The 5,000-nt window shown below is 70.3% G+C and overlaps 1 non-coding gene across 1 annotated transcript; it reads right to left on the bottom strand.

The window, feature by feature from the left end:
• Positions 1-2,530: 2,530 nt before the first annotated feature.
• LOC135979197 (5S ribosomal RNA) lies at positions 2,531-2,649 on the bottom strand. Its single transcript, XR_010596521.1, has one exon. It is a non-coding gene; the product is annotated as a 5S ribosomal RNA (ribosomal RNA).
• Between the last annotated feature and the right edge of the window lie 2,351 nt (positions 2,650-5,000).

The following is a 5,000-nucleotide window of genomic DNA, read 5'->3' as shown; positions in this document are numbered from 1 at the left end:
CAAAGTCCCCACTCGGCCACCAGGTCAAGCCCCGGGAAGCGGCTGTAAAATGTTCAAAGTCCCCCCCGGGACAACAGGTCAAGCCCTGGGAGGCGGCTGTCAAATGTTCAAAGTCCCCACCGGGACAACAGGTCAAGCCCTGGGAGGCGGCTGTCAAATGTTCAAAGTCCCCACCGGGACAACAGGTCAACCCCCGGGAAGCGGCTGTCAAATTTTCAAAGTCCCCGTTCGGCCACCAGGTCAACCCGCTGAATCTACTGGGTTGACCTGGCGGCCGGTTTGCTTTCCGGCCACCAGGTCAACCCATTGGATTCGACGGGTTGACCTGGCGACCGGTTTGCTTTCCGGCCACCAGGTCAACCCATTGGATTCGACGGGTTGACCTGGTGGCCGGTTTGCTTTCCGGACCGGATGTCACCCCACTCCCAGGGCAGCGCGGCAGTGGTGCTGAGGACCGCAGAGGGGGGGCTTAATAGTCGAGAGGGAGCAGGTCCGGGGGAGGCTTAATAGTCGTCCCCCGAGGACTCCGGGGGCCAGGCTTAATAGTCGTCCCCCCCCCCCCCCCCCCCGGGCGCTCCAGGGGGGAAAGCTTAATAGTCCTCCCCCGAGGACTCCGGGGGCAGGCTTAACAGTCGTCCGCCCCGGGCGCTCCAGCGGGAAAGCTTAATAGTCCTCCCCTGACAGTGTGTGTGTGTGTGGGAGGGAGGCTTAGCAGTCTTGCCCCGGGTGGTCCGGTGGGGGAGGCTTAGCAGTCATCCCCCGAGGACTCCGGGGGCAGGCTTAATAGTGGTTCCAGGGGAGGCTTAATAGTCTTCCCCCGGGCAGTCCGGGAGAGGCTTAATCGTCATCCCCCGACAGTGTGTGTGTGTGTGTGTGGGGGGGAGGCTTAGCAGTCTTCCCCCAGGCTGGGTGGGGGCCTGGCGGGAGGCGTCGCAGTCTTCCCCCGGGCGGTCCGGTGGGGGAGGCTTAGCAGTCGTCCCCAGGGCGGTCCGGGGGTGGGGTGGGGTGGGGGGCCTCACAGTCGTCCCTCGGAGAGCCGGGTCGGCGGCAGTGGTGGGTTTACGTCCAGCCTCCGGAGGGTGCGCGTCCTCGGAGGCGATGCAGGCGCCGCAGAGAGGCAGCCTCCGAGGCAGGGAGCGGAGCACCGAGGCTGGGGAGAGGGGAGCAGGAGCCGGGGGCTGGGGGTGGGGGTGGGGGGCGTTCAGGACAACCGGTCAAGCCCCGGGAAGCAGCTGTCAAATGTTCCAAGTCCCCACTCGGCCACCAGGTCCACCCCAGTCTAGCAATGGGGTTGACCTGGCTGACGGCCGGTTAGTATCAAGGTAAACTCACCGTCGTCCACAGGAGGGCAGCTCTCAGGCCGGCCGGCTGCGGCTGACTCTGGGGCGGCGCCCGGTCCCGGCAGCGAGGGGCGGGGGGCGCGGAGCGAGACGGGGCTAACCGGGGGGGGGGGGGCGCCTCCTGCGACTTTGGGGGCCGCGGGTCGTCAGTGGCGTGCAGGCCGGGCCTCTCCCGGGGGATTCGGGGGGGCGGTCCTGCGGGCCGGGCGCAGGGGGCTCGGGCGAGCCCGGGCCGGTCCGCCCCGGGGCCGGGGTCTCCGCCTGCGGCTCAGGGGGGCGCGGGTCGTCGGGGGAGGAAGCCCGGGGGAGCTGCACACCGGCCCGCCAGGCCAGGCCTGGCCTGGATGGCCGCGGGGGGATTCGGGGCGGTCCCGCGGGCCGGGGGCCGGGCGCAGGGGAGGCGGGGGGTCCGAGCGAGTCCGTCCCGGGCCCGGGGCCTCCCCCTGCGGCTTTGGGGTCCGTGGGTCCCCGCTGGCGGAAGCCACTGGGAGCTGGACACCCGCCGTCCGTCCCGCCTGGCCAGGCCTGGCCTGGGTGGCCGCGGGGGGATTCGGGGCGGTCCCGCGGGCCGGCGGCCGGGCGCAGGGGAGGCGGGGGGTCCGAGCGAGTCGGTCCCGGGCCTGGGGTCTCCCCCTGCGGCTTTGGGGTCCGTGGGTCCCCGCTGGAGGAAGCCGCTGGGCGCTGGACACCCGCCGTCCGTCCCGCCTGGCCAGGCCTGGCCTGGGTGGCCGCGGGGGGATTCGGGGCGGTCCCGCGGGCCGGCGGCCGGGCGCAGGGGGTCCGAGCGAGTCCGTCCCAGGCCCGGGGCCTCCCCCTGCGGCTTTGGGGTCCGTGGGTCCCCGCTGGAGGAAGCCGCTGGGCGCTGGACACCCGCCGTCCGTCCCGCCTGGCCAGGCCTGGCCTGGGTGGCCGCGGGGGGGGATTCGGGGCGGACCTGCGGGCCGGCGGCCGGGAGGGTCCGGGCCAGTCCGCCCCATGCCCGGCGTCTCCCCCAGCGGCTTCGGTGGCCCCGGGGGGGGTCCTCCGCGGAGGAAGCCGGGTGGGTGGGGAGCCGGACCCCAGGCGCCCAGACCCGTGACCTGCGGCCGCGACCTCCGACTCGGCAGGAGCGACGAGGGGCTTTCCGGCCCGTCCCCCCCTCTCCTTCCCCCCCAGAAAAGGAGAGAGAGCTGACTCGGACCGGGAAAAGCTGCCTACGGCACCTGGGATTCCCAGGCGGTCACCCATCCAAGTACTAGCCAGGCCCGGGACGGTTTACCTTCCGAGATCGGACGGGATCGGGGGCGTTCGGTCCGGTATGGCCGTAGGCACCCGGCCCCGCGCCTCCTCGCCCGCTTTCCCCTGCCGACGCCCGGGCCTGCCGCACGGTGAGCCCCGGTCGGACTGCCCCCCCCCCTGCGGCAGGGCCCCCGTCTCTCGCGGGCCCGGTCCTTTTTTCCTTTTCGAGCTCCGGGGCCCGGGCTGGCCGCCAGAGCCCCTCCGCCCGCCCTCCCCGGCGTCGGGGAAAATACTGTCCCGGACTTCCAGTGCGCCCGATCCTGTCAGCCGGGGGGTGGGGAGGGGCAGTCCCTCGCTGCGGCCGGGGAGGGTGAGCCCAGGGCGGCTTGCCTGCCGTGCGAGGCCCCTCTCGGCCACCAGGTCAACCCCGAGTCGAAAGGGCTGAAAAATTTTCAGAGTCCCCTCCCGGGCACCAGGTCAACCCGTGGAATCGGACGGGTTCACCTGCTGGCCGGTTCGCTTCCCGGCCACCAGGTCAACCCCTAGGTTGCCGACCGGCCTACCCAGTGGCCGGTTTGCTTTCCGGCCACCAGGTCAACCCCTAGGGGTTTTAACGGGGGCACGCCCGGTGGCCTCTTTCCCGTCCGGTCACCAGGTCAACCCGGATCTCCCTCCTTCCCTGGGCGTCCCCTCCTCGGAGGCGTCAGGTTCCATTTCCCCCCCCCCCCCCCAGACTTCCAGGGGCCCGATCCAGTCGGCCGGGAGGCAGTCCCTCGCTGCGGCCGGGGAGGGTGAGCCCAGGGCGGCCTGGTCCATGTCTCTAGTGGGCCCGATCCTTTTTTTTTTTTTCGAGCTCCGGGGCCAGGCCCGCCCGGGCAGCCCTCCTCGGAGGCGTGGGGCGATTCCCCCCCCCCCCCAGACTTCCAGGGGCCCGATCCTGTCGGCCGGGAGGCAGTCCCTCGCTGCGGCCGGGGAGGGTCAGCCCAGGGCGGCTTGCCTGCCGTGCGAGTCCCCTCTCGGCCACCAGGTCAACCGCGAGTCGAAAGGGCTGAAAAATTTTCAGAGTCCCCTCCCGGGCACCAGGTCAACCCGTGGAATCGAACGGGTTCACCTGCTGGCCGGTTCGCTTCCCGGCCACCAGGTCAACCCGTGGAATCGGACGGGTTCACCGGCTGGCCGGTTCGCTTTCCGGCCACCAGGTCAACCCCTAGGTTTTAAGGGGGGGACGCCCGGTGGCCTCTTTCCCGTCCGGTCACCAGGTCAACCCGGATCTCCCTCCTTCCCTGGGCGCCCCCTCCTCGGAGGCGTCAGGTTCCATTCTTTTTTCCAGACTTCCAGGGGCCCGATCCAGTCGGCCGGGTGGCAGTCCCTCGCTGCGGCCGGGGAGGGTGAGCCCAGGGCGGCTTGCCTGCCGTGCGAGTCCCCTCTCGGCCACCAGGTCAACCCCGAGTCGAAAGGGCTGAAAAATTTTCAGAGTCCCCTCCCGGGCACCAGGTCAACCCGTGGAATCGAACGGGTTCACCTGCTGGCCGGTTCGCTTCCCGGCCACCAGGTCAACCCGTGGAATCGGACGGGTTCACCGGCTGGCCGGTTCGCTTTCCGGCCACCAGGTCAACCCCTAGGTTTTAAGGGGGGGGGGACGCCCGGTGGCCTCTTTCCCGTCCGGTCAGCAGGTCAACCCGGATCTCCCTCCTTCCCTGGGTGCCCCCTCCTCGGAGGCGTCAGGTTCCATTCTTTTTTCCAGACTTCCAGGGGCCCGATCCAGTCGGCCGGGTGGCAGTCCCTCGCTGCGGCCGGGGAGGGTGAGCCCAGGGCGGCTTGCCTGCCGTGCGAGTCCCCTCTCGGCCACCAGGTCAACCCCGAGTCGAAAGGGCTGAAAAATTTTCAGAGTCCCCTCCCGGGCACCAGGTCAACCCGTGGAATCGAACGGGTTCACCTGCTGGCCGGTTCGCTTCCCGGGCACCAGGTCAACCCGTGGAATCGAACGGGTTCACCTGCTGGCCGGTTCGCTTCCCGGGCACCAGGTCAACCCGTGGAATCGAACGGGTTCACCTGCTGGCCGGTTCGCTTCCCGGGCACCAGGTCAACCCGTGGAATCGAACGGGTTCACCTGCTGGCCGGTTCGCTTTCCGGCCACCAGGTCAACCCCTAGGTTTTAAGGGGGGGGGGACGCCCGGTGGCCTCTTTCCCGTCCGGTCAGCAGGTCAACCCGGATCTCCCTCCTTCCCTGGGCGCCCCCTCCTCGGAGGCGTCAGGTTCCATTCTTTTTTCCAGACTTCCAGGGGCCCGATCCAGTCGACCGGGAGGCAGTCCCTCGCTGCGGCCGGGGAGGGTGAGCCCAGGGCGGCTTGCCTGCCGTGCGAGTCCCCTCTCGGCCACCAGGTCAACCCCGAGTCGAAAGGGCTGAAAAATTTTCAGAGTCCCCTCCCGGGCACCAGGTCA

This window comes from Chrysemys picta, unplaced genomic scaffold (assembly GCF_011386835.1).
Source record: "Chrysemys picta bellii isolate R12L10 unplaced genomic scaffold, ASM1138683v2 scaf715, whole genome shotgun sequence".
In the NCBI taxonomy this organism is placed as follows: domain Eukaryota; kingdom Metazoa; phylum Chordata; order Testudines; family Emydidae; genus Chrysemys; species Chrysemys picta.
Note: the sequence above shows the minus strand (reverse complement) of the source record. Positions and strands in the feature narration are given on the sequence as shown.